Raw genomic sequence first — 16,957 nt, 5'->3', positions numbered from 1 at the left:
AATGTTTATAGCTATTATTTGGTGGTATTGCAGATGTACTGCAGCCCTTTTTACAACACCCTTTGATGTGATCAAGACTAAATTGTAGACACAAGTGAGTTTTTAATTGTGTATGTTTTTTTAATGGATGGTCTAGATACGTATACATTGAGCATGGACAAACTTCTATCACAATGTTGCCCATTCAATGTAATTTCTCTTTTTAACCAGGTTCTTGGTTCTTGGGGAAATACAATGGAGTTTTCCATGCACTGCAAGAGATTACTCTTCCAAGGCATAATCTGACCATGACTATTTTTTTTTTTTTTGCACCAATGTCTTTTTTTTTTTTTTTTTTGACACCAATGATTCTCGAGTAGAAGAATAAGTGACAATAGGAGTCATAACTGAACTTACCACTATTGAGAGTATGGAGAATCATCTACTGGGGATCAAGATGCAAATGGAACGGTTATGGTTGAGCAATGTGTCCAAGTTATTTGTGGTTGTAAAAATGGACCGGGAATTAAAGTAAGCGTCACCAAGGAATGATTCTCTTGCAATGCACAGCTCACTGGCTAAGTTTTGCCAAAAACTTGAAAGTAAAATTAGATTTTGGCACCAGTGTGTGAGCTTACATTTAAAAAAAAAAAATAGTTGATAGGAATATCCTAGGAACTAATGACTGAAGAAAAGCATAAATTGAACTGAACAATTTTTCCGGACTACGCAACCATTACTAACTTTTAAGTTATTTACTACCATTGTTCGTTCACCTTAACAATTGGGGAATGATTCCCAACAGACATCCGTGGAACTGTGATCAAATATTGGCTAAATCATGTCATCCTTCAGTCGAGCCGAACTCGAGCTGACTTAAGTTCGAGCTTTGCTCGACTCGATTTATATTGGCTTGACTCGAGCTTGAGCTCACTTGAGCCTCAAGAGTTAAGCTCGAGCTTGATATTTAATTATAGGTTTGAACTCGAACTCAATTTTTTTTTAAATTTTTTAAATTATTTTTTAATAAATAAATTAATATATTATATATTATAAAAATATATATTATTATTGGTTCATTTGAGTAGATAAGTTGAGTCAGTAATAATAGGCTCGAGTTTGGCTCGATTTCTAATCGAGCTGGGCTCAAACTCGATTAACTTCGAACTCGAGTTGAATTTTAACTGAGTCGCTCACTCATAAGCGACTTGTCATTTGCACCCCTATGCCCTATGACTCGTTTAGTAAATTGATTTCAATGAATTAAACTTAATAAAATGGATTAAAATCTATTCAATAAAACTAATCAAGTTGAAAAAAAATTAATAGGATTAAGAATCATTTAAATAATTAAGTAATGATACAGTATGTTAATTAATTAATTCATCAATTAATTTATTTTACTCTTTAATATTATAATTATTTATTTTACTTTATCTGATTAATTAATAGTATAAAAATCACTATAGTTTAATTATTTGTAATAATTAGGGATAAATCATAGAGGGTTTAAGACATATTAGAGTAACCATCTATACAGTACTTATAGAATTTTCAAAAAATATCTCTAAGGTGTAACATAGTTCGAGGCGCATGATTTCGTAACTGAGAGGTCCAGATCCAAAGGGATTTGATATTTTATTTCAAAGAATAGTACTATTCCCTTGATTTTTTATTTTAAAGAATAGTATTATTATGGTGTTTGATTTTCAAAAATCAACATCGTTTTAGTCTCGCATAAATTCTAAAATTAGTACTATTGTAGTGTTTGTTTTTTTTAAAATCAACACTATATTATTGTTTATTTTTAAAATGCAGTATCGTAATAGTGTTGTTTTTTAAATCCAATACCACAATGGTCGTTAGATGGGGTAAAATAAAAATCAAAAGTGCCCTTTAAAAAATACGAAGTTAAGTGTTTTTTTTTTAAGTAAGTTTTGCAACTTTAAGTGTGATCAATTGTTGCTAAATAGAAGTATAATAATATAAATTATTTAAATAAAAATCAAGTAAATTTTAATTTACAAAACTAATTATTTGTCATAAATCTATATATATTTACAAAACTAAGTAATTTTGTAATTTTAAGTGTCATCTTAAGTCTTTTCAAGAGGATCTCACATTCTCTGAGAAGAATATAAATTAGGGAGGACATTCATCTTACCTCAGAGCCGGACCTAGGCTAATCTCATGAAGTCATTGTTGTAGGCTATATATATATATATAAAAAGCTCAAACTCAAATTAAAAAAATAAATAAAAGGTCAAAAAAAAAACACACACCAAGGGCGGATGCACATGATCCTCCCTAGTTAATGCCTACAACATATGTTATGTCTCGATTGGAAAAGAATTCTTTGATCTATTATAGCTATTTTCTATGTTAGTAAAATAATACCCCTGGGCACATCCTAATTTTATGATTGCTCTAGTTGCTACTAAAACCTTGATCCATATAATGACTTTATTATTGTACTACATGCATTAATATGCAGAATTTTCACATGCTCACCTGAAGCATCGAGACAGAGTTGAGTAAGCATAAGCTACCTTGCCTTATTCATCCTGTCCAACTCATTTTATTTCCAATGCTTTTATTTTCACTCAATAGCTCTGAGTAAGCATAAACTTCAAATTCGAGTTCAAATTTGTGTGCAAGCCAAGTTCCAGTTCGAGTTGGCGTCCAAGCACTTGTTATGATGACCCACTCAAAAATCTCAACAAGATGTTGCTAGCTTTTAGAGCCTGTATTTGGCAGGACTTCTGCTTGCTCCCTTCAGCATGTGATATGTCGGTTTCAATGGAGCGCACTACTTTGGAAGTGGCATAACAGTTCACGAGCTCTTGTACTAATTAACATGCATGAGAGTGCCAGCCAAGCTCAAAAGTTATAAATAATTAAACCCATTGACCATAAACTCCATTATTCTAAGTGTTTCAGGTTACTTCTAACTGACAATCCCGAGATGTTTCTATGATTATGTCCCCATCCCCCAATCAGAAAGCGCCTCACCGGCGGCGAACCGATCACATCATCACTGATCAAAGTGGTCTCGCTTGTGCCTTGTAATACTTTGTCATCCCTCCTCGTTGTATTGATGCATTATTTGATGTAAATATGATATATTTAAATATTATTATTATATATAATAATTAATTGATTTGTGTTCCTTATTGACCTCTCGATATCTAGTCCTAGCTCCGTACAAACAAAAACTCATAGATTTAAGTTATATTTAGGGCTTTACGTTTTCTTAATCTCTTCTATCTAACTAAAAGAAAGAGCGATTGTGGGAGACGGCAATGCCCGACGACAAAAACAAAGACAAAGACAAAGGTGATCAATGATTTTAATTCTAAATTTTCTCTTATATACTAATTTCAAAACTCTTCGATTTGTCTAGTTGAATTAATATTATACATATGTTATGTTATTGGAAATATCTCAAATAAATCTTACTCAAATTAACAATTTTAAAAATGAATAAATCTTGAAAGAATATTTTAATATTTATTTTAAGAATTTGATTTTTTTAAGATGTAATATTATCTTGATTGTTGGTTATTTTATATCTAAATTAAAATGTACAGTGACAAAATGACGAATTACATGAATTAAAATGATTATTCAATTATATATATATATATATATATAAATAATTAAACCCATTGACCATAAACTCGAGATGTTTCTTGATGATCGTGTCCCCATCCACCCATCTCCCAATCAGAAAGCGCCTCACCGGCGGTGAACCGATCGCATCACCGATCAAAATGGTCTCGCTTGTGCCTTGTAATACTTTGTCATCCCTCCTGTATTGATGTATTATTTGATGTAAATATGGTATATTTAAATTTTATTATTATATATAATAATTAATTGATTTTTGTTCCTTATTGACCTCTCGATATCTAGTCCTAGCTCCGTACAAACAAAAACTCATAGATTTAAGTTATATTTAGGGCTTTACGTTTTCTTAATCTCTTCTATCTAATTAAAAGAAAGAGCAATTGTGGGAGACGGCAATGCCCGACGACAAAAAGAAAGACAAAGGTGATCAATGATTTTAATTCTAAATTTTCTCTTATATACTAATTTCAAAACTCTTCGATTTGTCTAGTTGAATTAATATTACACATATGTTATGTTATTGGAAATATCTCAAATAAATCTTACTCAAATTAAAAATTAAAAATTAAAAAAAAATGAATAAATCTTGAAAGAATATTTTAATATTTCTTTTAAGAACTTGATTTTTTTAAGATGTAATATTATCTTGATTGTTGGTTATTTTATATCTAAATTAAAATGTGCAGTGACACAATGACGAATTACATGAATTAAAATGATTATTCAATTATATATATATATATAGAGAGAGAAATACTCTCCTGCGATGTATTTCTTACGGTTTTGATGCGGTTACCTTCTTGATCGGTCTGGTGACCGATCAAGAATTTCCCTGATCGGTCAGGAGGTTCCCTGACCGATCAGGAGTTTCCCTGATCGGTCTGTAAACCAAACAGGAGGTTCCCTGATCGGTCCAGAGACCGATCAGGAAGACAACCGCACCAAAACCGCAAGAAATGCACCGCAGGCTAGCATTCTCGTATATATATATATATATATATATATATATATATATATATATAATATTGATATCCTGTGCGACGCGCATAGTACGTGATTGTGCACGACTGTACGCGTCGCGTAGGATATCAATTTTTTTTTCTTTTTTATTTTTTTTTATTTTTGAATTAAAAAATAATTAAAATATTTTTTAAAATTTTATTTTACTTTCCAATTGGGTTATATTTGTAAGTTATTTTCTTTTTTTTTTTTAAGATTTTATCTTTAGGGTTTAGATTTTTCAATTATGTTATAGTATTTAGTAAAAAAAATTAAAAATGAAATAAATTTAAGTATTTATGGAGTATTGTAATGTGTTTAGAAGATATATTTATGGATTAAGGATTTATATATAAGGAAATGTTGATTTTTTTAAATTTAAAATCTAAATAATAGATATGTATGTTATTATTTGTTATTATTATTTTTTAAAATTTTGAATTAAAAAAATTAATTAAAATATTTTTTAAGATTTTATTTTAGGGTTCATGCATCTCAATTGAGTTATAATTTTTAAGCTAATTTTTTTAAAGATTTTATCTTTAGAGTTTAAACATCCCAATTGGATTATAATATTTAGTAAAAAGAAAAATTAAAAATTAAATAAATATAAATATTTATGGAATATTATAATATGTTTAGGGGATATATTTATATATTAAGAATTTATATATAGAAATATTAATTTTTTAATTCAAATTATAAAAAATAAAATAAAAAATATCTGCTGTGTGCGCACAGTCATCTACTGTGCGGCACGTATATATATATATTATTTTAGGCAATTATAAATTTATAATCACACTAACATTTTATAAATTCTAATTTTTTTTAGGTATTGCATAGAAAATAGCCAGATGTGTTATAGTTAAGTAACTGTGGATAATCTTTTAGTTATGATTTAATTACATCACTTATACTTTGAATATTATATGCTATTTAATTTATATGTTTTATTTTATATTTTTTAGGTTTAATTAAAAACATTATTATTAATTTTAAAGGACCCATTTTTAAAATTCCATTCAAACACAAAAAAAAAAAAAAAAAAAATCACAGTTAACAACAATCTTTTATACCGAAAAGATTTAACACCTAATCAAAAGAATTACTTTCACCTCATCTATGGCATCTAACATCCGATATTAACTGCGCCATCCATGCAACACGTAAATCTATGCACAGTTGAAGATAAACTTAATAGTGAAGTAGTGAACAACAGAAATTGTTCCGAATCAAACAATTAGCATCCTTGTATTTATTACGTATTATGGTAAATCAAAATTCGAATTTCAATAGAATGAATATTCTAATGATATATCTGGGAAGTGTATAAATCATACTACGGAGGTAGAAAAAATTATTTAAATTTCAATATATTACATATACCTTATAAAATATATCAAAATATTTGATATGGTACAATTTATATCAAAAATTTTAATATACTATTTTGATATCAAAATTTAACTTTATACCATATGAAATTTGTATCATACTAATTTTTGATACACGAAAAATTCAATATGAATTTTTATTATATAAATTTTTTTAATAGGGTATACAATTTAGAATTTTAAATAAATTATAATTAAAATATCAATTTAAAATAATTTTTTAATATGTATTTTATCTTTAAAAAAATATCAAAACAGATTTTTATCAAAATTACTAAATTACCTCTATGTTGGAAACATTTGACCAAATTAAATCAATTTTAAATAAATTTAATTAATTATAATTAATATTTAAACAATTTTAATCAATAATAAAATAATTTTAACTATAATTACTTAATAATTTTAATATATTAGAGCAGCTCTAATTAAAATTATTATAATAATATTAAAATATACCGTGCCCTTTCAATAGATTTTTTAAAAATAAAATGTAATGAAAATAGAGAGAAAAAATAGCTCTTTTATTTTCTATTGGAGGGGAAAAAAAATTAATATCATTCCAGGGTCACACGGCAAAATATCACGAAAGTCATTTTACTCGGCTTTGTTAAATTCCGGAGACACCATGCTTTACCCGGCCCAGCATTCATCGCTGATTTACCTCCTCCTAGGATCCCTATGGGGTCAGGCCTAGGGGGCCGCTGGAAGGCGGGATCCGCCTTTTGCACAACGAAAGTCATTTTACCTAGAAAGCTCTTCTATTTTCTAGATATAATGTTTGGTGTTAGTGTAACACATAGCCGATACAAAGTTTGGTGTAAAATTATTGGAAGATATTGGACCACACATGGTATATTTTCCATCGTCTCTAACAATTGATAAATAAGATGTCACTTCAGTCACTATCTAAAATACCAAGGCAACCCTTAGTTACAACCATAGTTTGTAGAATCGCGATCCTACGTAGGATCGATTTAGGGCCAGGATCGGATCGGTCAAGATCGGATCGTAGAATCGTACGATCCTACCAAAAATCCTTAAAATTTTATCATACATGATTAATAATTAGAAAAAATACCTAAAAAACTCATTTACATATAAATAAATAACTAATTTTGTATATATATGTAATTATTTACACTCAACACATCAAATTACATTACTACAGGTACAAATTTAAATTAACTTGTAGTTCAACTATCATTCTCGCATAGTAATAATATTTATATTTTCATATCATAAAATGAAATAATATAAAATATCTATTAACACAATAATAATAACACATACAATGTCAAAAATATTTCCTTGATTTATAAGATAATTCAATTTAAATGTCAACAAAGCATCTAATGTATATAACAGAAGCTATTGAATCCTTTGATTCAAATATGAATGCCGGAAATAATCTTCTAAAGACTGGTTGATGTCACACAATACTAGACAATAGACATCCAAAAACTTATTATTTTGAGAAAAATAAATGAATAAAAAAACTAACTCAAAAATAATTAAACATATATTTAAATAATTTAAAACTCTAATAAGATGAAAAAAAGATAATGGTTAAGGATAAACTTTGAAATTTATTAAAGATCTCTGAACGAGCTTTAATTTGATATATTATAGGCCCCGTGGTTCAATCCGAGTCAAAAGTTATGACCTCTCAAAGCTTCCACCGATCCTGCTCCGATTCTGCTCCGATCCTGCTCCGATTCTACCGATTCTACTCCGATCCTACCGATCCTGCTGCGATCCTACTGCAAAAATGATTCTGCACGATCCTGGATCGATTTTGGGTTTTCGGATCGTAGGATCGTACGATCCTATGATCCGGATCGCGATTTTGCAAACTATGGTTACAACTGATCCTATAAAATATATCAAATTTTATATACGATATTATTTATTGTATCAAAAATTTTGATATAAAAAAAATTGTACCAATAATTTATCAAAATTTCGATATAGTATACATTACATATTGATCATACCGAAGATTTTATTATACTAAAAATTTTAATATAAAATATTGATAAAATTGCAAAAAAAAATAAAAATAAAATCCAAGCGGTAGGAAACTCCTAACATGTAGAAATTATTTCCTCTTTCAACTCCTACCATTAACGCTACCACATGGTAAAATGAAATATTACAAAGTTGGAATAAATACACAATCTCTATGCAAGACAATTATCAAATGAAAACTATCGTAATTAACTAATTCTCTTAAATAAATGATCCATTAAAATAATCCTTTATTAAGTGTAAATGACCCTTTGACCTTTTAGTAATCAAATTCTTAGTTGTATTTTTCTCTTCTAGGCATCTTATTTGTAAGCATAAGGAACAATTATTGGATTTGACTAGATCCAATCCATGATGTTGACCTACAGATTATAATTAGATTATAATTAATTAGGTTATTTCTTAATAATTTATTTAATTAGTTCAATCACTAAAGTCTTGATGGGTGGACTAGTGATTGTATTTCTTATTGGGTCGGTCCCATTTTTGCTCTACCTATTAAGAATTAGGATTTGTTGTTATTGTAAATAGGCACTTAGGTCTAGCCTATTTGAATGCTTATTTACATCTTCTTACACACGACGGCTTATGACAACCCTAAGAAGTACACACGGGAATCCATCTTCCCTCATAGAGTGAAAGAGATGAAAATCGAGTCTTCAATGATGTCGGTGCTCAACGCAGGTAATTCTTATTCTCTAAATTCGTTCATATACTTGATAAGATCTGTTTTATAGTAGAAATCTTGATTATGGGATCAAGCTTATGTCACGTTCTACCTTCTTAAGTTAAATCTAACATTTGATATCAGATCAAAGGTTGATTCAAGTATATGAATTGAGATAATACGTTATTACCTATCAACATGTTATATCTAGTCGTTTGATACCTTATAACGAATTACGAAGGTAAATAACTTATATTCACAATGAAGAATATATTTCAATCTCGTTTGTTTGAATCTGAATTAATTGTGATTTTAGTCTTAAAACGACGTGCATGCATTAATTGTGATTTGCATGCAATAAATTTCTTTTACTAAACATGAGTGTTTGTTTTGAATGGTAATATAATTATGTCTCAAAACAAATATTTGATAGCAATTAATGACATAATTAATTGCTAAATATAAATCAATGTTGAATAAGTTATTTCTATCATAATTATCAATGTTGTTATAGTATACGTCATTAATAGTTGGCATATTAATTGTCATGTTATTTATTAAGATAAATATCTTATGTGATTAATGTGCTTTTGATAAATCATTTACCATAATATATTAATAATTATGGTACGTATGATTGAAAGCATGACATAAATATATTAAATTTAATGTTGGGAAGATTTATCAATTAAATAAATAGGAATAACGAAACCACACTTATGTTACATTCTTATATTAAAATTAATAATTGACCCAACCGAAAATTAATGGAATTTATTATAGTATGAATTTATCTTCTGTGGGGTGAATTCAACTATAATTATGCTAAAGTTTTTATGGAAAAAATTTATGTGCATTTATTACAGTCGACTCAACGGAAAGTTATAATATTTTGCTATTTTTTAATGGAAACTTATGTTTAATTTTCTATAATACTTTAGTATTAACGCACAATTTAATCGTAGTTCTAAATCAATTCTGCCCAACGGTGATTTGAGTTTAGTTCTATGATTAAGTCACCAAGGAAAGGTTGAAAAGAGCAAGATAAGAGGTCACCAAGGAAAGGTTTAGACCAGGTAGGGGGGTCGCTACACGTATGATAGACAGAGATCGACTGAACGTAATAAACTGACCGAGCATATGAGTTCGGTAAGGCATGTTCGACCGGGCTCCATAGACAGGCCGAGCACTGAGGCATTTATTCCCGCATGATCCTTAGCATACGGTTGACTAAGGGGAGACCGACTAGGTGAAAAGGCTTATATACGCCTGACTGATTAATCTCGATCGGCAAGGCATGCTCGACCAGGCTCCATAGACCGGTCGAGCACTGAGGCATTTAGTCCTGCATGATCCTTAGCATACGACTGACTAAGGGGAGACCGACCAGGGGAGAAGGCTTATATACGCCCGACTGATTAATCTCGGTTGGCAGGGCATGCTCGACCGGGCTCCATAGACCGACTGAGCACTGAGGCATTTAGTCCCGCACAATCCTTAACATAAGACTGACTAAGGGGAGACCGACCAAGGGAGAAGGCTTATATACGTCCGACTGATTAATCTCGGTCGATAAGGCATACTCGACCGGGCTCCATAGACCGGTCGAGCACTAAGGTATTTTGTCTTGCACAATCCTGGGCATATGGTCAACCGAGGAAGAGTCTACTGGGTACCAGTGTTTGTATACGCCCGACTGGATAATCTCGGTCAATAAAGTAGAACCAGACGGGTTTAATAGACTGGTCGAGCATGGAAAGCAGATTAAACATAAAGGTCTCCAACCTTGCATGGTTTCCTGGCATATTTATAAATAGTAGAGTCATCATCAGGTATAAATAACTAATCAAGTATAGAATACCGGACGAGACTAGTACAACAAAAGATACCCCTCACATACAGAATAGCCTTATGTGGTTAACCATATGAATGTAACAGGTGAATTACAAGAATATGTTATCATATGATATCTTTATTAATTTGGCGGCAAATAGCTTCTAGAATTTTCCACAGGTATGCTAAACGACAAAGAAGGTACATCTGGGGTAAGAAAAAGATTCCTTAAACTATTATTGCAGTTTTAGCTTACGTCATCTCTTAACAAACTTTAACAAACCGGGGTCCACCTCATGACTGTGGAGGTTAGATAACGTGGAATAAAAAGGGGAATCCTCTCTACGGGCCAGGTACACAAACATAGGCATTGCATCACAATCAAATCTTAATTTTCATCTTCTTCCACACTGTTTCCCTTGTTTCTCGCCGGAGACTAACTTGAGCGTCGGAGAGCCTAGCCAGGAATCCCCCCCCCCCCCCGGTCTTAGGTCACTAACGCTTTGTTGGTTGATCTCATTGTGTGTAGGGAGAGGAGATAGTTCACTAGATTGCCGAGACTTGGTCGATCCACGGAGGCATCTCACTAGAGTTTATTTTTGCGAGGTACTGTTCATAGATCCACTTTGATTTTCTCGGGTCTATCATTCTGCACTTAGGCTCTTGTGAGGTCCGCTGTGGTTTTCTCGGATCCTCCCTTACTCGTCTGCATTAGAGTTATTATTGATCACCGCTCATCGTCGCCCAGTATTTCATCTCGTAAGCTCTCAGACATGATCAAATGTATTTTTTGCGAATCTGTGGGAGCAAATTTATCATTCTCGTACTGTATGTGGAAGATATTTTACTTGCCTATAATGATTTAGGCATGTTACGAGAGACAAAAGATTTTCTATCAAGTAAATTTGATATGAAAGATTTCGGTGAAGTCTCTTATGTTATAGGCATTGAAATTCTTCGGGATAGATCTCGTGGAATGTTGGGTTTATCTCAAAGAGCCTATATTGAAAAGGTTCTTAAAAGATTCAACATGCATAATTGTTCTTCCACAGTTGCACCGGTCTATAAAGGTGACAGGTTCAATTTATCACAGTGTCCTAGGACCCAGTTGACGCTTAATGAGATTGAGCAATTTCCCTATGTATCTGTTGTAGAAAGTCTAATGTATGCTTAAGTGTGTACGCGTCCAGATATTGCATATATTGTTGGCATGCTTGGTCGATACCAAATTAATCCAGGAATGGATCATTGGAAGAATGCAAAGAAAGTTATGCGATACTTACAGGGTATAAAACATTTCATGCTCATTTACAGGAGGTCAGATTTTCTCGAGACCATTGGATATTCTAATTCTGACTACGCAGGATGCCTCGATACTAGAAAATCTACATTTGGATATGTTTTTATGTTATCTGGAGCACCTGTTTCATGGAAAAGTACAAAGTAGACTATTACAGCTTCTTCTACCATGGAAGTGGAATTTGTAGCCTGTTATGAAGCGTCGTGTCATGCTATATGGATTAAAAATTTTATCATGTAACTTCAAGTGGTGAATTCTATGTCCAGACCATTGAAAATATTCTGCAATAATCAAGATGCCGTATTCTTTTCTAAGAATAACAAGTCAGGTAGTGCTTCCAAGCATATTGATATTATATATCTTGTTGTGAAGGAAAGGATCCAAAACGTGTTAATATCCATTGAGCACATTAGTATTGGTGCTATGGTGGCAGACCCATTGACAAAAGTCTTGCCTCGTCCCAAGATGTTTCGCGAGCATGTGCATAACTTGGGACTTTTTGCAAGCTTTAATTTAGAGAGGGTATTTATTTGATTTGGATATTGTTTTGTGATCACATTTGTAATGGTTTGGATCATGTTTATGATCATGTGATTTATTGTTTTTATTTGTGCATTAACGTTAAGCATTATAAATAAATCACTGAAGGACCACTTATGTTTATTGAACTATAACATTGACAGTGTAAGATTGTGAGTTATGAATGAATCTATTACATATGATTTTAGATCTTGGCCTATATTTGATCAATTGTGGCAAAAAAAAAAAGACGAATACGCTCGCCCTCAGCGCCCCCGCCAACCCGTCCTAAGGTCAACATGGAGGAGGTAAATCACGGGCAACTACTAGCCTTTGGAATAGTGACTAGCACATAAGGGAGGTATTTACCTCGGCTTTGTCGAGATTCGAACCCCAGACCTCATTGTGGCAACACTTCATGTGCTAGCCATTAGACCCATCCGAGGGGACAACCTATATCCGATGAAACATTTAGATGATGTGGATTATTAAGGATATAGTGTTGTTGGTATATTAAACTCATTTTGAAGCTAATTATGTCTGATCCGGTGGTAAGAATCTGGAACCCCATAACGAGGGGTCAACGCCACGGGGAGGTCAAAGGGCCCAGTGGCCCGCCGGAGAAGGACGAGCCGACCGGACTTGGAAGAAAGGGACATCTGGTAGTAAAAGGCACCCTGGTAGGGACCAGGGTTCCGACGCTCAATGAAACAGTACATAATGACCGAGCGGAAGGACGTGCCGCCCGGCCGACGCAGGGAATTAAGGAAGTCCGGACGACGTTCTTCGCCCAGTCGGCCGGACGGACTTCTCGGCCGGGCGGTGGGTGAAGGACGGGAACACCTTCTGACAGCCGTCAAGTCGTATGGCTACGCCATACTCCTAGTCTGACAACGGGGTGTCCTGTTATCCCATCGAAGACATGCTCGGACTGTAGCAGTATGGTGTCAGGTAAGCTCTCTGACAAGTGCATACCGAGGTATGGGTTGCTGACACGTCTGTACCTCGGTGAACGTGCATTAGTTCTCTCCTCACTCTATATATAGAGCCTCTTACTTCGGCGGAGGTACGCGTAAATCATCTCTGGAGCCACCTTTTACACTGTTTGCTTGCCTGACTTGAGCGTCGCAGGGTCGCCGCCGGGAACTCTTCCCGGCCCGACTTCTGTGCAGGTTCGCCGGAGCTTCGCGTGACCCGACGGAGGCCTACGCCATCGACTAGGAGCGCGCCACGTGCCCAGCGTCCTTTGGTTCGGCGATTCGGACAGGATCAATTTGGCGCCGTCTGTGGGAACGCTCCTGCATCCGATCGGAAATAATGGACGAGGCTGGACGACAACACATGGTGACGCTTTCGAACGAGGAACTCGACGCTCTGATCGAGACAAGGGCCGCCAAGCTCGTGGAGCAAAAACAGAAAGCCGCATCCGAGCGGCCGGAGCAGCAAGCAACATCAGCATCTGGTGGCCGAGCGGAAGCACCACCTGCCACCGCCTCATTTCATCGGGCTCTGTTCCGCACCCCTGAAGCCGTACCAACTCACAGAGATAGGGGGTCTTCTTCGGATGAAATGCCTAGACGAGATGACAGCAAGGGGAAAGCCCCCCGAGCGGACGCATCACCCGAGCGGATCAATCGCCAATTTTCAGAGGCTATTCTACGAGACCCTTTGCCCAAGCACTACATGCCTCCGACGATCGGCGAGTATAATGGGACAACCAACCCGGATGATCACCTGGGTAAGTTTGATAACACGGCAACCCTCCATCAATACACAGATGGAGTAAAGTGCCGAGTTTTTCTCACCACTCTCTCGGGATCGGCTCAACGGTGGTTCCGGAGGCTGCCGGACGGATCCATCACAAGCTTCAAGGACTTCCGAGCGGCCTTCCTCCACCACTTCGCCAGCAGTCGGCGCTATCAAAAAACGAGCATGAGCCTGTTTGCCATCAAGCAAGAAGCCCGGGAATCGCTTCGAGCTTACATCCAGCGATTCAACTAGGTGGCGATGGACATTCCAACGGCCACTTCGGAAATCATGATGAATGCCTTCACACAAGGCCTAGTGGATGGAGATTTCTTCCGATCGCTAATCCGAAAGCCGCCCCGAGACTATGATCACATGCTACACCGGGCGAATGAATACATCAACGTGGAGGAAGCGCAAGCGGCCCGGAAAAAAGAAACTCCAGCCGAGCGGCCTCCTCCATCCGAGCGGAAGCAACATGCCGCTCATCAGCCGCCTAGAGGACCAAGAGCTGAAGTAATCCGATCCCCCCGCGTCAGGTCCCATGTGCAAGAGGTAGCCGCCGCCCGGCCCAAGCCAAAGAAAAGATGGACCCCGATGTTTTGCTCCTTCCACCGGACGGATACACACAACACAAGGGATTGTCGAAGTCTTCCCTTCGTGGCTCATCCTGTGCCACGGAACGCCGGACGACGGTCTCCCTCAGCCGACAGGCGACAGAGAACTCATGAAGCCGACCGGACGCGAGCTGACAGGCAACGACAATAGACTCCTGAGCGGCATCGTTCTCCAAGGCGAGAGAACCGCTGAGCATCCAGAGAACGGTCTCGACCGTCAGTTCGGGAAGAAGAAAATAGAAGCAATACTTCTCGAGGCGAGATCAACGTTATAGCTGGCGGGCCAACCGGAGGAGACTCCAACCGAGCTAGAAAGTCTAGCGTCCGGCAGCTCCAGATTCATGCAGTCGGCTGTAGCCGAGAACGAGCGGAAGGACCTGAAATTAGTTTCGGGCCCGGGGACTTGGAGGGAGTTGAAGTACCCCACGACGATGCTCTGCTCATCAAAGCAGTGATAGCCAATTACATTATTCACCGCGTATTTGTTGATACAGGGAGCTCAGTCAACATCATATTCAAGAGGGCGTTCGATCAGCTGCAAATTGATCGAGCCGAGCTGCTACCCATGACGACTCCGCTCTACGGGTTCACGGGTAACGAAGTTCAGCCGGTCGGCCAAATCCGGTTGGCGGCCTCGCTAGGAGAAGAGCCGCTCAGGAGGACAAGAACAATAAACTTCGTGGTGGTTGACTCTCCCTCGTCCTACAATGTCATTTTGGGACGACCGGCGCTCAGCGAATTCCGAGCGGTCGTCTCAACTTTCCATCAGAAGATTAAGTTCCCCGTGGAGGACAGAGTGGGAGAAGTACGGGGAGATCAGCTAGCAGCTCGGCGATGTTACATCGAGATGGTCCGAGCAGAGGCCAATTCTGCTCGGAAAACGCCCCGGATCGAGGTAAACGCCATCACCGAAAAGTCACCCACTTTAATTTATGAGGAAAAAGAGAAAGTGCAGATTCATCTAACCCGATCGGAGGCCACAACCTTTATTGCGTCCGATCTGGAGGAGAAGCAGAAAGAGGATCTGATCCAATGCCTCAGAAGAAATCATGATGTCTTCGTCTGGTCGACACATGAGCTGCCCGGAATTTCGCCGAGCATCGCGCAGCACAAGTTACATGTCCGACCGGACGCTCGGCCGATAAAGCAAAGAAAAAGAGATTTCAGCGCCGAGCAGAATGCCATCATCCGGGCGGAGGTGGAAAAGCTTCTGGAAGCCGGCCATATACGCGAGGTGCAGTTCCCGAGCTGGCTGGCGAACGTAGTATTAGTCTCCAAGCCGGGCAACAAATGGAGAGTGTGCATAGATTTTCGGGATCTTAACAAGGCTTGCCCGAAAGATTTTTATCCACTACCCCGGATAGATCAGCTGGTGGACTCTACGGCCGGCTGCGAATTAATCTTTATGCTCGACGCCTACCAGGGCTATCACCAAGTGCCGCTCGCCCGTGAAGATCAAGACGGCCGACGGCACTTATTGCTATAATGTGATGCCGTTCGGACTGAAGAATGCGGGAGCCACATATCAGCGTTTGATGAATAAAGTATTCAGAGAGCAGATCGGGAGGAATCTAGAAGTTTATGTGGACGACATTCTCATCAAAACCGTCTGAGCGGCCGATCTCTTCAAAGACATGGAGGAAACCTTCCGAACGCTGCGCAAGTATGGAGTCAAGCTAAATCCCCATAAGTGCCTGTTCGGAGCAAAAGGAGGGCGATTTCTGGGGTACATAGTGACCGAGCAGGGCATCGAAGCCAATCCCAGCAAGGTGAAAGCTCTACAAGATATGCCGCCTCCAAGAAATACAAGGGAAGTGCAGCGCTTGACCGGTCGGATAACCGCTCTGTCCAGATTCATCTCCAAAACCGCCGACCGGAGCCTTCCTTTCTTCAAAATCTTGCGCAAAGCCACTAAGTTTCACTGGGATGAAGAATGCGATCGGGCGTTCGAAGACTTGAAGACATATCTGAACTCTCTTCCGGTGTTGGCCAAACCGACGGCGGGTGAGCCACTTTATATGTATTTGTCTTCAACTGAGCATGCGGTTGGCTCAGCATTAGTGAGGTCAAGCGGAGAAGAGCCTGTGTATTTCCTCAGTTACATTTTAAAAGATGCTGAATCTCGCTACACTGGGCTTGAAAAGCTAGCATTCGCTCTGGTCCTCGCCGCTCGGCGCCTTCGTCCATACTTCCTGGCGCACACGATCGTTGTCAAAACCAATAGCCCGCTCGGATGAGT

This window comes from Zingiber officinale, chromosome 4B (genome assembly GCF_018446385.1).
Source record: "Zingiber officinale cultivar Zhangliang chromosome 4B, Zo_v1.1, whole genome shotgun sequence".
Lineage (NCBI taxonomy): Eukaryota > Viridiplantae > Streptophyta > Magnoliopsida > Zingiberales > Zingiberaceae > Zingiber > Zingiber officinale.
Note: the sequence above shows the minus strand (reverse complement) of the source record.